The 18,445-nt window shown below is 35.0% G+C and overlaps 2 long non-coding RNA genes across 2 annotated transcripts; both read left to right on the top strand.

Annotated features, from left to right (window-relative positions):
• The first annotated feature begins 12,289 nt into the window (after nt 1-12,289).
• On the top strand, nt 12,290-12,691 carry LOC126608206 (uncharacterized). The gene is made up of 2 exons (XR_007617787.1): nt 12,290-12,324; nt 12,475-12,691. It is a non-coding gene; the product is annotated as an uncharacterized LOC126608206 (long non-coding RNA).
• A 213-nt stretch (nt 12,692-12,904) lies between these two features.
• LOC126608207 (uncharacterized) lies at nt 12,905-13,917 on the top strand. The gene is made up of 3 exons (XR_007617788.1): nt 12,905-12,992; nt 13,665-13,706; nt 13,838-13,917. It is a non-coding gene; the product is annotated as an uncharacterized LOC126608207 (long non-coding RNA).
• The last annotated feature ends 4,528 nt before the right edge of the window (nt 13,918-18,445 follow it).

Here is an 18,445-nt window from a genome sequence, read left to right as displayed (position 1 = left end):
GGAAGTTCTCGTGTGAGTTCCTAGAAACAAAACCGTGAGGGCGTGGTCGGGGCCCAAAGCGGACAATATCGTGCTACGGCGGAGTCGAGCCCAGGATGTGGTGGGGGCTTGGGCCGGGACGTGATAATTTGGTATCAGAGCAATCCCTGGCTGGAAGTGTGCCGACGAGGACGTCAGGCCCCTAAAGGGGGTGGATTATGACATCCCACATCGCCCAGGGGAATGGATCCTGTAAGCCTTATATGTATATTCCCATCTCTATCTAGTACGAGGAATTTTGGGAGCTCACTGGCTTCGGGTTCCGTAGGAACTCTGAAGTTAAGCGAGTTCACACGAGAGCATTCCCAGGATGGGTGACCCACTAAGAAGTTCTCGTGTGAGTTCCTAGAAACAAAACCATGAGGGCGTGGTCGGGACTCAAAGCGAACAATATCGTGCTACGGCTGAGTCGAGCCTGGGATGTGGTGGGGGCCCGGATCGGGATGTGACACTATATCTCATGCTCATTTAGTGTCAAAAGCAATTCAATTTCTCTTTTCCACTTCTTATAATTGCTTCCACCAATGAGTATTGGTACAACAACTAAATTCATGGTTTTAAGTGAAACTACAGAATGAAAACAATGAAATCAACATTTTGAATCTCAAAAAGATTCTTGATTTCTATCCATTCCCTCACTTTATGAAGGAATATTTTGTGAAAACATGTTCATTTAAGCAACATCAATAAGCATGCAATTAACAATTAAAGGCGGAATCATGCTAGCATGCACTTAAAAACAAAACATTAACCAAGAAATTCAAAGCCTAGTAGATTGGTGAACCAAAACTCAACTCAAAACATAGTGAGTTGAAATTTATACCTTTGTAGATTCCTCTTTGCATAAGCAAAGGCTAATCACCCAAAGAGAGGGCCTTCATTCCTTGCATCTAAAATCTATGGATTTGGATGGATGAATAGGTTTCTCCAAGTTCCCAAAATTGAGAACCTCTAAGTCTCTTCACCAAGGAGAGATTGGAGAAGAAATGAGTGACCTTGGAGTAGTGGGATTGCAAGATGCACCCCCCAAGGTGGCCGGCCTCTTTAGAGAGAAAATGGAGAGACAAGTTCTCACCAATTTTCTCTAAAACAAACCCTTAATGAATTTTAGCTATAAAGTCATATTTATACCTTTATTCATTTGAGTGGCAAACTTGTAAATAAGTCCAAGTTCACTACCCTAAACATCATGGCCGGCCATTGGGATATTATTGGGCTATTATGCCCTTGTGAATCTTTATTCATTAAGTTGTCATACAACCTAAGTCAATGGGCTTGACGTTCGAAGCCCATTGGGCCTAAACGTCCAAAACTATCCCGAGGTCTTTTAACGAACTTATTCGTTTGATTAATTAACATATTAATTAATCCTTGCCATAAATAAATGATTAAACCATTTAATCATTCTTACTCATCTCCGTTTAATCTCCAATCTCCACCTCTTATGGTGTGCGATCCATTAGGTTCCTTTTAGCGAGGCAGTGGGCGATTAAAACCATTTCAAATCGATTGTGAATTGAAACTTACTTTCAATTCTCCCTTTAGTGATTATACACGTTTAGGGCTTCCACAAACCATGAGTGACACCTTGCAGCATATCATGGTTACCCAAGCTAATCAGAAGAGGTAGAGAAAACCTATTCAGTTTGGGATTACAAATGCAATACGGTCTTTCTCTAATACAATACTCTTGACCACATTGTTTGGTTTGATAGTTTATTTATTCATGTCTACTATCCAATGTGATTCGTGTGCTTATATGATTGCCTTGAATGTGATTTAGAACGACTTTTCTAAATCTCATTCATACTCTGGCCAGAGATTCTAAATCATATCATAGAGTATTCTCCCTCAAACGGTTTGAAGGTTAGAGATCCCTTGTTGCACATTCACTTGCCTCCATGACTAAGTGGCTTAACCCCAACGATGCCGTGGACACCCCGATAGGGTGACTTTGACATAATCAAAGATCAAGGACTTAACCACAAGACAACTGTGATGCCTCAGGTCAAAGGACTAATTTGCATTATCCCAAACATGAGTTCTCATGTGACATGAGTATGAGAACTCTTCGTTGATCACGTTCAGTGAACTCATTCTCTACTGAGCACCTACGTACTTGTCTTGATGTCACACACACCAATGACTCGAGACTAGTCACTCTCCCTGAGAGAAGACATAGCACGTACCGATCTTGACGGACTGTCAATGCCCAATTGGCAATCCTATGATCAGGAACATTTAGGATGTGTCTACGAAAGAATGGTCTCATGAATCTAACTTCATTAGATTACATTCTTCCAATCACATATTCCTTGGACTTTATCGTTTAAGCATATAACATTTATATGAGACGGCTCAAACAATAATCTTTGCCCTTTATAGTTAAACTAGATTAGTTTAACATGTAAAATGTCCGTAAAGTATCATCATATGATTGGCTTTAGGGCACATTTCCAACAATCTCCCACTTGCACTAGAGCCAATCAGCTTAGTCATCAGTGATGATACCTCTTTTGTAGTCATTTCATAAATGGCTGAATAGTAGGCCTAGGCAATGGATATCTATATGTTATCCATAGAAGCAACCTTGAGAATAACGACGTCACCATTATACATGATTCTCAATCATGTGGTTCAGTCTCTCATATGAGTTCGGATCTTGATGAGACCTTGATTCCCAGGCTTGAGCTATCGCCCCATTAGTGTCATAGTGTCAGTACACTAGATACACTTTCTGGTTAGAACCGAATAGAGAGTTCACTAAATGAACTTTCCCATCCAAACAACATTGTTGCAAACTTCTATATGGCAATATATTTTGCATTCATAATGGAACACACTAAAGTCATTACTTTAATGTTTCCATCCAAATATCTCTTTAGTCATAATAAAGAGATATCTGTTTATCTCTTCATTCATAATGAAGAAACATCCAATGATGGATTAGATTCATAATCTAATACATTTACGCTTCCATTACGTTACTCTAATTCTTCCTCGATCTTTGAGGAATTTATCCTTTAGTATTTCTTAAATACTTAAGGACTCACTTGACAGTTGCCATGGTTCTGATCCTGGGCTTGCACTGATATCATCTTGTACCGTTCTAGGTACAACTCATATCAATGTTTTTCATACAATATGAAATACATAAATCACCTTTGTGCGTATGCATAAAGGATTCTATTTACGCATTATTTCTTTGGGAGTCAAAGGGTACGTTCCCTTTGAGAAGAGCTACCTCCTAGTCTCACTAGAGTTGTTCTTCTGATTAAAGTTTATCATCATATGAGAAACTTCCTAGCATCTTTTGTCTATTATTAGGGATTTATATAATCAAATTATATCCTAAAATCTATCAATATAGATTTCCATCCCATGTATATAGACTATGTCTCCCATATACATTCTATCTTCATATAATGTTTAAAGTCATAACTTTAACGAAGAAATATTCTTTTCATTTCCAAAATTAATATATCATATATACATTCATATATATCACATATATATATATATATATATATATATATATATATATATAAATTTAGGAATATGATTAACTCCCACTAATCTTTTGTAAACCTAGTAAACAAAAGATTCATTTACATCTTTATGAGAAAGCAAACGATTTGACCTTTCTCTCATAAGACGCTTATAGCTCCCACTAGCTTGCTAAGATCCATGATGGATGGATCTCTACAACTTACATGTCTTGTGATTCATAGTTTTAGACATATATTATCAAGACTATCTTAATAATGGTTTCGGAAACCTATATTATGTCCAAACATTGAATCACCATTTAGTTGTAGCTAGCAATCTTCGAATTAATTGAAACTAAGACTACGTCAAAAATGGTTCCTACAAAGTCAACCATTCTCTTTGATTGTAGTCACCTTAAGCTACCAATTAGCTTATGAAGGTTTCATTATTTCGGGTTAAATGGTACTTTACCATTTCCTTGAGTATATATCATATATACACTCAATGTAGTCATAAGGATTTTCATTCTTATTTCTTTCGAATTAAGAGGTGCAACTCTATGACATAGTCCTAAAGTTCAAACCATTTAACTGAGACGGTTTATAAATCCTTATCGACTACCTTGGAGCTTTTGATATAGGAACTAGGTTGTTTATATTTGTTGATTACTTTCTTGTCTCTCAAAGAACCTATTCTTTTGAGTTTTATCTCTCGTTCATTTGCTCTTAGGCAAATCACATTGTAGGATTACAATGAACTACCCAACAAAACAACATTTGTTAGTTGGTTTATAGAAGTGATATCCAAAAGTTAATTTAAGGATATCCCACAAGATTGTTATCAAACAAATATTGCTTATTAGCACACAACCCCAAATCTTAACATGCTTAAGATTTGTCTTTCTTTCCAACTACATCTTATGGAGTCATGAAAAATTTTGAAGATCTTCTAATTGACAATCATATTGTCTTAGAAGCATATATATCCTATATATGGGTAATTGATAATATCCAACGAACTAAATCTTATTCATAGTTCGTTCTTCTCCTAATGGAGAAATCTATTATCTTATGATGCTTCTTTCCTTGATATCTTTCAAGAAAACTATTCTAAAGTGTTACCATTCCTTGGATCAAATCTAAGGATGTAAATACTTTAGACGTCTTACTCATCAACTTACATTTCTTGAATTCTTTGAAACCTTTTGCAAAGTATTCGGACTTGTGTTTATTTAAAATAAACTATAGTCCAACCGAGGGTGATCTTCGGTGAATGTCATACAACATGAGTAGTATTATGTTGTGGACAAATGCCACTAACATCTAAGTGAATTAACCTCAACAACTTTGTGATTCTTTATTTTATTTTTTTTTTCAAAAGAATGAAGATTCAAACATTTTGCCTCTATACAATTTTAACAAGAAGGCATTGGATCCGGATCTAACGATCCTAAGTATCCATCTATGACTAACTTGTAATTTATGTTTTTAGAGGTATCACAACTTTAGTTGGGATTAGTCACTACCTTGCAACCTTTTGGGTTTTAAGCATCGTTGTATTCTAAACAGTTAACACTACCATATCATCTCTACTATAGAGACAATCAATTAGATTACTATAATCCAATCATTGATTAATAAAGAACAATGTTTTGTCAAACAAAACATTCATCCATCTCTACTATAGTGACGGAATTAAATTCCTTAAAATTGGAATGTAAAGACAATCTTTGGTTTTTCCAATTTCTTTGGTAGTTCATATGAGGAAGTAAGTACCATCTGCTTTCGCAGAAATCTATATTTTATTCACTTTCCGAATGTGAAGTACTTTCTCTTCTCTCATTAATCTTCTACTTCTTATTAGCCACACTTTTACAACGATTGTAAAACATAGTTACTAATACGGAATCAAACATTCAAGTAGAAGAACCAACTATTTTGAACTATTCAAGAACAATTTACAACACCTTCGAAAGGTGTGTTCTTGACACTTGCAAGACATTTCTTGCAAATACCCCTTCCAATGTCCATCCTTTCATAAAGAAAGTTTGTTCCCTTGGAGTTATTTTGCTTTCTTCATTTGACTTCTCCTTTGACTACCATAGTCAAGGTCCCTAAACTCCCACTATCTCTCTTGAAACTTATTTCAATTGTGTTATACACATCAAACATTTTGGAGAGCATGTGTTTATTGTACACTACATAGTTTACAATAAACTTAGTGAACGATTAGGATAGGGACACAAAGGTGAAGTCCTTGCCTAGTTCCCGTCTCTAGAAGTGTTCTAACACTTCAACACTCAATGATTCAAAATCATCATAAGTCCATGTTGATGCACTATTTTTGTCAACCAACCATTATGTTCTAAACATAATTACAAACTTTCAAGAGTTGTTCAAAGCAACTCTCATTTCTTCATACAACAATTTGTAAGTGAAGAATCATGGCACATTAAGTGTCCATGCCTTTGTGCTTTCTTCTTAAGTTCTTTGTTCATTTAACAAAGAAACAAGCACTAAGTGTTTGCATTGACTAAGGGTTGTTCAAAACAACTCATTATTTCTTCATACAACGATTTGTAAGTGAAGAACTAATAACACTAAAAGTGTCCTTTTCTTTATGCTAATCTTCGTAAGTTCCTTTGTTCATATAACGAAGGAATAAGCATTGGTTGTTTGTGTTGTTCTCTTCATGATAGACTTTTCTAACATGTTCTTCCAATGATACATTATCATTAGGAAGATTGTGAGGATGAGACTACTTAGGTACATATGCAATCCTTTTTAAGACATTCTTTGGGATTGTGGTACCAAGTCCGGAAACTAAAACATTCGGTTTTTATTTGTCAAGTGTTGGATAGCGTTTGCAAATATATTGGTAAACAAATACATAACGAATATAAATTGATTGATTTTAAGCCATTTGATTCGGGTCTTTAAATCAAATAGCACCACCCACTATTTTTGGCAAATTCCATATCCCTCATTGGAATTCGAGAGTTTTGGATGAAACTCCTAGTAGGTTATGAGAGGCTCACTATTACCAAGCCCACCTCACGATGATACGATGTTTGGCTAGCAACAATAATAATGAGAGAGTACACTTACTCATTTGCAACAAATGCAAGTACCCATCTTATTTGGCCTCTAGAGAATGTCACCTCACAATGATATGATGTTGGCTCCATTGCACTTAGTTAAGTCATTCCCACCATGCTTAGTGCGTGAAGGGGTTCAAGAATAGCCTCACGATGATACGATGTCGGCCATCCTCGTTGCCTACACTCACCTCATCATATGTGTATGGATTCCTCCTGAGTATAAGCATGCACTTTGTACTCCCCCATGATAGGGTGAAGCCGGTGTACAAGTCATAAACGATTGGATCCCACCACGGTGGAAGGCCTACGAAAGAGTGTTCTAAGCACTCTCACGCTTATCAACTTAATAATGGTTTGGTTGAGGGTTTTAGGTCTCATCACATATACATATATATTTTAATCTCTATTAAAACTATTTTGGTCCTATTACAACTATTGGTCCATATGATTGTTTTAGTTGTATATAATACTCCCACTATGCTTATAAAACGGTTTTTAAAGCAAGAGTATATGATACTACTAACATAACCTTTGCATTCATTTGATGGACTATATAGTTGCCTTAGGGCCTTAGGATGACTATGAACCTTTGTTTAGATTCAACACGAGCCTTGTGTTGAATCTCGGTCTAGGGATGGTGATTGATTTTAGTTACGCGTTTAATCACATTAAGGCGTGTTGTCTTAGGGGCGTTGGACCCAACTACTTCATTTTCATGCATATCAAATAAAGCAAGAAAGAAGTACTTCAAAGTAAAGGTGAGCTTATGCTCATTACAACATTTGCATAAAACAAATTACTTTAAAGTAAAGAAGAGCTTAAGCCCTTTTACAACATTTGATCAAATCAAATTACAACCAAAATTAATCTACACATTCCCATGGTTCAAACAAATTTGAAACGGCCTATCACATAGCTCAATTATATTAGGCTTAGGTTCATAATCACCCTTTAATTAATTAACACTTTAACTAATTAAATTGAATGCAACATTTTCATTTGGTTTTTGTATCCATAAAATTGATTTAAATGGAGCTAAACAAAATGAAAATCCAATTCTCATTTAAAGAGACAAAACAATTTTGTTCTCAACCTAATTTGGGCCATCACGCAATAACCACAACTTATTTGGGCTATAAAGCAATTAACCTCAACTTTTGGGCTATATTGCAAAACTTTTGGGGTCACTTTGTAAAGACACAAAAGTCCACTACTTCATGTAATTACATTAGAACCCAAAATTTAATCAATGCAAAAACTTCATTAAAGGATCAAAACAATTTGTCCTTTAGCGTTTTTGGACCTAAACGTAAAAACGTAAACTTTTGGGCCAAAGTGCAAATACACAAAAGTATTAAAACTTTATGTAATTGCATAAAAGCCCCAAAAGTACTCCCACTTGAGGGAGGGCCGGTTTTTAGAGAGGGAAAGGGAGTGGAGATCAACAATTTCATAAAGCCTTGCAAGTGGAATTTGGTTGTTGTGAATCATAAAACCATGCATGTGGTGTGTAAGGTGTGTAAGTCTTACACACCCATCACAATTTCTATCACCTTTCAAAAAAAAATGTTTTGGTGATAGAAAATTCACATCAACCAACACAAAACAAAGACTTTATGAAATTAACCAAAACTTTGAATCAAAACACAAACATTTTTGTTCTTGGCAAAAATGTCAAGAACAATGAAGAACATTCATGAAAAACCCAAAATTTTTCCATGAACTTTTTTCACCCAAAAACATTCCAAAACCATTCAAACTTTAGGGAAATAACATCTAACCAAACTAGGGTACATAGGGGTTCCAAAAGTCACCTTAAAACACTTTTAACAAGTCAAACAAGAACCCAAAAATCCACCCTTTGGATTTGGCCGAAAATCCCGAAAGTCATGGCACCAAATTTTAGCTCCAATATTCATGCTCATATGAACTACATCTTCAACATTTGAGATGGCAAATTTTCCAACAAAATTTACATTCAAAGAAACAAGAATAAAGCTTGTAACATATTACAACTTTTAAATCACAAACTATGAACTACAAAACCCAAAAGGATTCACCAACTACTAGACCTAGGCTCTGATACCACTTGAAGGAATATTTTGTGAAAACATGTTCATTTAAGCAACATCAATAAGCAGGCAATTAACAATTAAAGGCGGAATCATGCTAGCATGCACTTAAAAACAAAACATTAACCAAGAAATTCAAAGCCTAGTAGATTGGTGAACCAAAACTCAACTCAAAACATAGTGAGTTGAAATTTATACCTTTGTAGATTCCTCTTTGCATAAGCAAAGGCTAATCACCCAAAGAGAGGGCCTTCATTCCTTGCATCTAAAATCTATGGATTTGGATGGATGAATAGGTTTCTCCAAGTTCCCAAAATTGAGAACCTCTAAGTCTCTTCACCAAGGAGAGATTGGAGAAGAAATGAGTGACCTTGGAGTAGTGGGATTGCAAGATGCACCCCCCAAGGTGGCCGGCCTCTTTAGAGAGAAAATGGAGAGACAAGTTCTCACCAATTTTCTCTAAAACAAACCCTTAATGAATTTTAGCTATAAAGTCATATTTATACCTTTATTCATTTGAGTGGCAAACTTGTAAATAAGTCCAAGTTCACTACCCTAAACATCATGGCCGGCCATTGGGATATTATTGGGCTATTATGCCCTTGTGAATCTTTATTCATTAAGTTGTCATACAACCTAAGTCAATGGGCTTGACGTTCGAAGCCCATTGGGCCTAAACGTCCAAAACTATCCCGAGGTCTTTTAACGAACTTATTCGTTTGATTAATTAACATATTAATTAATCCTTGCCATAAATAAATGATTAAACCATTTAATCATTCTTACTCATCTCCGTTTAATCTCCAATCTCCACCTCTTATGGTGTGCGATCCATTAGGTTCCTTTTAGCGAGGCAGTGGGCGATTAAAACCATTTCAAATCGATTGTGAATTGAAACTTACTTTCAATTCTCCCTTTAGTGATTATACACGTTTAGGGCTTCCACAAACCATGAGTGACACCTTGCAGCATATCATGGTTACCCAAGCTAATCAGAAGAGGTAGAGAAAACCTATTCAGTTTGGGATTACAAATGCAATACGGTCTTTCTCTAATACAATACTCTTGACCACATTGTTTGGTTTGATAGTTTATTTATTCATGTCTACTATCCAATGTGATTCGTGTGCTTATATGATTGCCTTGAATGTGATTTAGAACGACTTTTCTAAATCTCATTCATACTCTGGCCAGAGATTCTAAATCATATCATAGAGTATTCTCCCTCAAACGGTTTGAAGGTTAGAGATCCCTTGTTGCACATTCACTTGCCTCCATGACTAAGTGGCTTAACCCCAACGATGCCGTGGACACCCCGATAGGGTGACTTTGACATAATCAAAGATCAAGGACTTAACCACAAGACAACTGTGATGCCTCAGGTCAAAGGACTAATTTGCATTATCCCAAACATGAGTTCTCATGTGACATGAGTATGAGAACTCTTCGTTGATCACGTTCAGTGAACTCATTCTCTACTGAGCACCTACGTACTTGTCTTGATGTCACACACACCAATGACTCGAGACTAGTCACTCTCCCTGAGAGAAGACATAGCACGTACCGATCTTGACGGACTGTCAATGCCCAATTGGCAATCCTATGATCAGGAACATTTAGGATGTGTCTACGAAAGAATGGTCTCATGAATCTAACTTCATTAGATTACATTCTTCCAATCACATATTCCTTGGACTTTATCGTTTAAGCATATAACATTTATATGAGACGGCTCAAACAATAATCTTTGCCCTTTATAGTTAAACTAGATTAGTTTAACATGTAAAATGTCCGTAAAGTATCATCATATGATTGGCTTTAGGGCACATTTCCAACACTTTATTCCTAATATTAATCAATTTAATCATATACTTAGCCTTGATCTTACAGAACAAGGCAACCATAGAATAAACAATTCACAAGGAATCATAAATAGGGGTTCATGTTCAAAATAGCGAATTTAAAGTCACCCATAACATGCCTACAATTTCTGCATAACCAAATTAGTAAAACCAACAACATGTATATTATGTTATAGCAGCGGAAGCAATTATTCAACGCACAAACTCAAATATCAGTTTGAAAAGAGCAATTTGATTCAGCAACGTTTCAAATATAGCCATGATAAATGATAAGTATTAAAGCCTCTCAATCTTGCTGTCAATCACTAATCTTTTCCATCAATCATACGTTGATTTTAAATTTTAACAATCAATCTCAACAGACATGCCTTCAGTGCAGATTTGAGATTTAGAAGAAAATATTGATCGTGATGATCAAAAGTTAAGAGAATCAAGGATTTCTCAATCGCCACAACATCTAGTAAAGCCAAGAAGAAGTTAAAACGAGTGCCCAGAAACATAACAGTCGAAATTTTAAAAGGAAGTTATAACGGCTCTTTTGGAATATTTTTTTTCTCTAACAAAACGGTGTCGTTTTAACAAGTAAAGTAATGCATATGTAGAGATATATTTTCATATCATCTACAATCAAACCAATTCATATGGGCCTTGACGCAAGGATACCCGTCCAATGACTGATCGTCAGTATATACAATAATACAAGCATATACTTCTTCATGAACAGGTATGAGTTCCAGACTCTACATGAACCAAGTTCATGAATTACCGTGCTGTTGGGAAACATGATTTAAATATAAGTACTGATTGGCTTAATTCCATCTAGATATTGACACTAGTTTAATAAAAATTACCCCATATATATGATACATATACTAAAACCCAGTTTGCAGGCACAGTTTTGCACTGTTAATGATCCGGCAAACTTGCCGATTGCGTCTGCTCTCGCGGACTAGGTATGACTTCTTTCACTTTCCGTTTGTTTCCCAGGAAAATTTAGGGCTAGAAAGTGTGTATAATTTTAATCTCTAAACTGTCATGTGCACAGAGAAATTGAATTTTAATCCCAATTTCTACATTCCTCTATAATTAAAGGTCTTCAACTCCTTAAAGGGCTGATTAACACTAGCGATTACTCTGCACCTTAGGTACAAATCATTACTCCTGTCCTTACCATACCAGCTTTACAATGCCCTTCTTTAACCATGAATGAGCACTTCGACAGAAAGATTCTATCAGTTCGATTGGGGGGCAATTATGATTATCAAATGGGATTCTTGCAACCTTAAAACATTCAGAGAAGCCAAATATAGAAGAAGCTGCTATTCAACATGACTAAAAAACAGAATTACAGCAACGAAAAGTTAAACGTTTTAATATATTTGACTATACTTTCAACTTTCTTCTTTCTCAATAATGGAAGTATGGGTGCTGTGAGTACTGCTAAGTACGGGTGCTGTGAGTACTGCTAAGTACGGGTGCTGTCATTGCTGCTAAGTATGAGTGCTGTCAATAGAGTGTATTGGATGCTGCTGTCATTACTTTAAGGGGATTAGTTTAAGACTTTGAAAGTATGGGTGAAAGTATGAGTGCTGCACACCTCCTTAAAAATCCCCTCATCCCTTGTAACCCGAATGACATTCTTTGTAATACAAAGAAGATATAATTCAAAAATTCAACACTCAATATATTAACCCATATAGGATAGCCCTCATTAAGTCATCACATCAATCTTCAAAGGTATGCCTCTGGAGCAAATTTAAAAGTAGGAATTTTTAATTTTTTCATGAAATCAATGTTTTGTCATTGAAGGAGTTTATAATAGATTGGTTGGACAAGTACAAAGTGTTTGTTTGTTTGGTTAAATGTAGAAAGGAATTGGAAGAATGATGAAAGTACTTGCATTTTGTTGCAGGAGTTGGAATTTCAATACTGCATGGAGGAAATTGTCAAAAGTTCGGTGGCCAGAGCTTGACATTGGGATGACAATAAATTTATTGGGACATGCATATTCAAAAGTATGCTTTTTTGTTGTTTCTTGGTGAAAGATTGATGAGCTATGATTGCAATTGTTTATTCATAATTGATTCAACATTTTTGTTGTATGAAAGCATAAAGAACAGTTGCCTAGATGCAGATTTTTATTTTATTTCTTGATGCATTTGTGTTGGTCAGGCACTGATGGACCGGTCTATACGAAGCGCATCTGTAGGACAATAGTTGCAACAAAGAAGGGCAAAGCAGGAAGGGAAGGCAAGGTTTGTCAAGAAAACACAACGTTTTTAATTACAAGAAATGTGCATTTTTTTCCAGTCAAATTATGCTTTTGTCTGACTATTTTCCATCTATATGCTGATTTTAATTTTTAACTTTTGGTTTTTCCTTGATTGGCTAGGGAATTACAACCAAATGATGAATCTTCAGTTTACTTGGGTAAGCGTTTCTTCACATATAATTTGGCTGACCATTTTAACTATCAAACCATCATGTTTTTGTTGATCTAATCATTCCAAGATTTGCATTATAGGAGGTTATGATATGGAGTAAAAAGATGCAAACGCTTATGATCTAGCAGCAGTCAAGTATTGGGAACCATCTAGTTGCATTAACTTCCCAGTAGTCATTCTGTTTTTGCATTGCATTTTTTTGTTTCAATCCATATATATATATTGGTTATTAAAAATGCAACTTTGGGGATGCTTAATTTATCAGTTGGAAAATTATAAAACAAGAACTACAGGACATGAAGAATATGACCAGACAAAAATATGTTGCTCATTTACTAAGGCAGATCTTTGCTTAGTTCATGCTATTAATCATGCATTCCGTAGAGTTATATATACAAATGCATTTAAATGCTAACAATTACTAACATAATGCTGTGTTTTCAAGAAAACCAGTGGATTCTCAAGAGGGGCTTCAATGCATAGAAGAATTCCAAGATCTTATTTGCTATTCATAATTTTATATAATAATTTAGATCAAATATCGATGAGAAATAATATATATATCAAATTAAAATCATGCATTCCGTAGAGTTATATATATAAATGCATTTAAATGCTAACAATTACTAACATAATGTTGTCCTTTCAAGAAAACCAGTGGATTCTCAAGAGGGGCCTCAATGCACAGAAGAATTCCAAGGTCTTATTAGCTATTTATAATTTTATATAATAATTTAGATCAAATATCGATGAGAAATAATATATATATATATATATATATATCAAATTAAAATCTTTGAAATCTCATTGTTTTGTATTTTCTCTGTGTAGCTAACGTCATCAACATGGAAGATGGCTAGCTAGGTTTGGAAGGGTTGCTGGAAATAAGGATCTTTATCTTGGGACATTGAGTAAGTGACTTTTCAAAGTGTATTTGTGTTTTTTCGTATCTAAAAAATTTTCTAATATTTTTAATTTAATCAGCGAACCCACAATTTCATGTACTACTAACCATGCTTGGTTTTTGTATGATTCCTATTATTTGAGGCATCTGGGTAAAGTTTTTTTCAAATTAGGAAAATCAATTTAAACTCAACCTTCTTTACAAGCTTGAGTAGAGATTTTAGTCTGATAATGATTAATAACTAAGATAGAATCAGGGTAATACACGTATTTAAACATACCAATCAGTCTACATTCTATGAACACATATGACAATTGAGGGGTTTAACCCTCAATTGCAATCTCATTCGTAAAGCTTTCGCTATCCTAACTGAGACACGTGTAATTTTGTGTTTACAACATACTAAACAATATTTTTTTCATATGTTTGATCAAATTCTTATCTAATGTACATTCCGCAGAGATAAACATGCAAAAATTTGATGACATCCTATAAAATTGCCAGAAAAAGTTCGTTTACAACCCATGCAAAACCAGACTTCTTTCCCCACAGAAACACTAGGTAAACACAATATATCCTTATTTTGTTCATAATATAATTTTATTGTGATACAATTTTGTGTCATGTATTTCAATCTTTTTCGTTTCCCTTGCCTAGGATACCTCCTTTAAACAACTTTTCACATTTTTCTATAACATAGTGTTTACATCTTCTAAACATTTTTTTAGCAGTTTTTAAACCCACAGCATCGTGCAGGCTTTACTTTCTAGTATTGTTCTAAAACTAACCACTGAAACATAATATAAATTAACATATATGATGAAAATTACCACAAAACAACCAATGTGCATGGTTCAGTGGTTCCTCAAGCAGTAATTTCAGGCATAGAATTGTATACAACTACTATGCAAAGTATCTAATAATGTATCGACACATACATATAGTTGAATATCAGAGTGCACAACGAATAAGACTAACAAAATAAGAATATTATTAAACAAACGAGAATGCCGAAACGGCTACAAAACCCTAAAGGCTACATTGTGAATGACTTAATCTCTAATGAATAACAAAGCACCCTATTTATAATAAACTAACCCTAATCTCTAACAAAACCTAATTCTAACGGGCTAAGCCCAGAAAACCAAACATTCAAATAAACCAAAATACTAATATGTTCCAACACCCCTCGTCAAACTCATGGTGGTACACGACATGAGTTTGCCAACAAGCAGATGTGGATGCAAGCCTCCAAATGCCGATGCCGATGCCGATGCCAATACCAATGTCAATGCCAACTTCCGAACAAACAAAAAATCCAACCAAATTTTTTTTTCCCCTTTGCCCGCATGGGCCTTAAACAAGCAACCAATTTTTTCTTGTTTCTTCCTTTTTTTTTTTACTCCCCTTTTTTTCCTTCTTTTTTTCATTCCATTCTACTTTTTCCTTTTTTTTTCATTTCCTTTGCAGCAATACAGACTTGCAGATACTCCTGCAAGCTGTAACGTTCAAAGGTGCAAAAGCAGAGTCATGAGACAAAAAATGAACAAACATTTTTTGTTTCTTCTTGCAAACAATCAATACCAACTAACAATCTGAACACGAACGACAACAGAAACAAGCAAACAGATACCAACCCTAAGCAGATTAAATCCCGAAGGATCAAACCTGCTCTGATACCAAGTTGAATATCAGAGTGCACAACGAATAAGACTAACAAAATAAGAATATTATTAAACAAACGAGAATGCCGAAACGGCTACAAAACCCTAAAGGCTACATTGTGAATGACTTAATCTCTAATGAATAACAAAACACCCTATTTATAATAAACTAACCCTAATCTCCAACAAAACCTAATTCTAACAGGTTAAGCCCAGAAAACCAAACATTCAAATTAACCAAAATACTAATATTTTCCAACAACATACGTATATGAATCGTATATAAAACACACAAACCAATTGCGTGACTAGTGACTATAAGCAGGTGCAAGAAACAACCCACCATATTTCAATAAACTGATTATATATATGAATATCCATCCACTTATCATCATGATTTCTCACTTTTCTTTTGCTGTATTAACAACCAGTGACAACTCTCTCCATATCAGAGAAATGTTTCTTTCCTCCAAATGATGGCAAATGATGGCTAGACTCATTGAACATATTATGATGTAAGTTTTTCTACATTATGAGATATCTCACATCCATATCTTCTAATTCTTCCATAGAAATTTCCATCTTTAGATTGTTGGAGGAATATTAGAAAATATGAAAAATAACAATATAAAGTCCAATGATAATATTCATAAAGAAAATCACACCATAAATTGTGTACAGGATTATATAAACAACTAAAGAGAAAGTAAGAAAGACTGACAAACTTGGAGATTGAGGCTTGCATATAAATGAAATGTCCTGAAGACAGAATTTTACACATACTCTTGTGCTTATAGTTTGGTAGATGTCTGTCTCCCATGATTTGACTAACAAATAATAAAAGACATTAGAGAAAACTCTCCTCTTAATTCATTTAGATGGATGAGATGCTTGAGGTTATATAGAACTAAAAACTAATCTTTTTGAAACATGGTAACTATTGTCTAGAGTTCTAACGAACAGATGCAACTTATGAATTTGAATTCACCGTTAACGCTTGACTCTTTTTTTTTATCATTCACACAAAAATTAAATATTATAAACTAATATTAAAATATATAATTTCTAACACAGCATACATAAATAATAATAATCATTGTGCATAGTAATTGTCAGGGCACAATGGGTGAAGACTGGTAAAAGAGAAGCTAAAGCAGTTCACTATTCACGTAGGTACCAATTTCCCCAACCATACTCTTGGATCAAATCGACCAAAATAGGTGAAAAATACTCTTTAATAATAATATTTTCAAATACTAACGCAAACGTAGCTAGGTTGAACATAGGGCTGAATTTATGAGTAAAGAGTAGCATTTGCCGTAGGCACATGGGATTTGCCCAAATCTCTGTGAGGATTTTTCTCATTGCAAAATGCCAAGTAAAGAAGTGTCACTGTTAGCAACAGTCAATTGTCTTGAAGAAAGGGCAAAGGAGACAGCTTCTTCCATGCAGATTAGGATAAGAGACATGCAACGATTATACTGATCGTTGACTGGGAATCCAAGCCCATCCACTAACCACGACTAAACCTCAAACCTACTTTCCAATGAGAGATTTTTTATTATGATCGAACATAGAAAGTACATTACGTGTCATTATATAAGTGTAAAAAAAATTTATTTTTTAAGTTATTAATTTTTAATACAAATATTTTATCATTTGTATAATAACATATAGTGTACCACTCTATATAGCCCCCTCCCTTTTAATCCACCTTTTTACTGTCCGGATCTTGATCGATATTATCAGCCTCAATCTCCCTCAGGTTAAAAAGTTAAAAGTACATAAATAAAACAATTAATAGGAATTTTCTTTTATTTTGGAAGTGTTTCTGCGGTAGTGTACTCAGCCACTGATTAAACAATAAACAGTGGACACGAAATTCATGATTATTAGAGATATCTCAGCATCTATGCTTGCATTTGTATAGCATGCATCCAGAGGAGAGGGAACAGTTGAAGGAGGGGACCGAGCAGCGAGCATAGATGGAGCCAAGAAATTAGAAATGATGAAGTATGTGCTCTCTTAGCTGGCTCTCTTTCTAGTTGGGGATTATTGGTAGGGGCCGGAAGAAGGGTAAGAAGAAATTTTGTATGTGATTGTGTTTTCAAATTTTACGTAGATTTCCCATTACACACGTCTTAAGAGCACTAGTGAATTACCGGATAACGTATTCTTTTTTTTTTTTCAAATTAACTTAGAGTTGTTCTAGTCCTATTAGATTAGGAATATAATTGTGCTAATCCAACCAAAATGCGGACCATATAAATACTTATGGTTTTGGTTGATGAATCGACAAACTGGTCACATGTTTGTCCACACACATTGCTGTTAAACCCCCTGGCCGATTAAGGGTTCACCACCCTACTTATCGCTTAAAGTCTGGGAGACTGGATAATGCGGGAGAGTTTACATCGATAGTCTTTTGATAAAGTATTGCATGTGTTTTGGGTTTATAATTAAACATTGAATTCTCATGTTCACCCCAAAGAGCCTCGCCTAGTGATCATAAAGCGCAATTTAAATGATCGCCTATATTTTGGTAAACGTACCAAGTTTTTAGTTTTTGCCTAGGGCATGCAATCTTGTATGCAGTTATGTTGGTTTGCCTTGAGGCTCATTGCCACCTAACCTATATCACGTTACAGTTGGTTACTGGGTACAAACCTGACGATTTTCGTATTTACGCATTTGGGTGTGCATTCCATGTGCCAAGTTGCACTGCCGCAACATACCAATATGGGTCCTCCAAGAAGGATGTGTTTCTTTTGTCGATCATGATTCTCCTTCACACTAGCTCTCTTTGAGCCATTGCACGCAATCTCTTTAACGCTTGTTTGCGGGTTGTCACTTTAATGAGACAATCTTCCT

The sequence above is a fragment of the Malus sylvestris genome, chromosome 16 (assembly GCF_916048215.2).
Source record: "Malus sylvestris chromosome 16, drMalSylv7.2, whole genome shotgun sequence".
Lineage (NCBI taxonomy): Eukaryota > Viridiplantae > Streptophyta > Magnoliopsida > Rosales > Rosaceae > Malus > Malus sylvestris.
The sequence above is the reverse complement of the archived record's forward strand: the minus strand, read 5'-3'. Positions and strand labels throughout refer to the sequence as shown.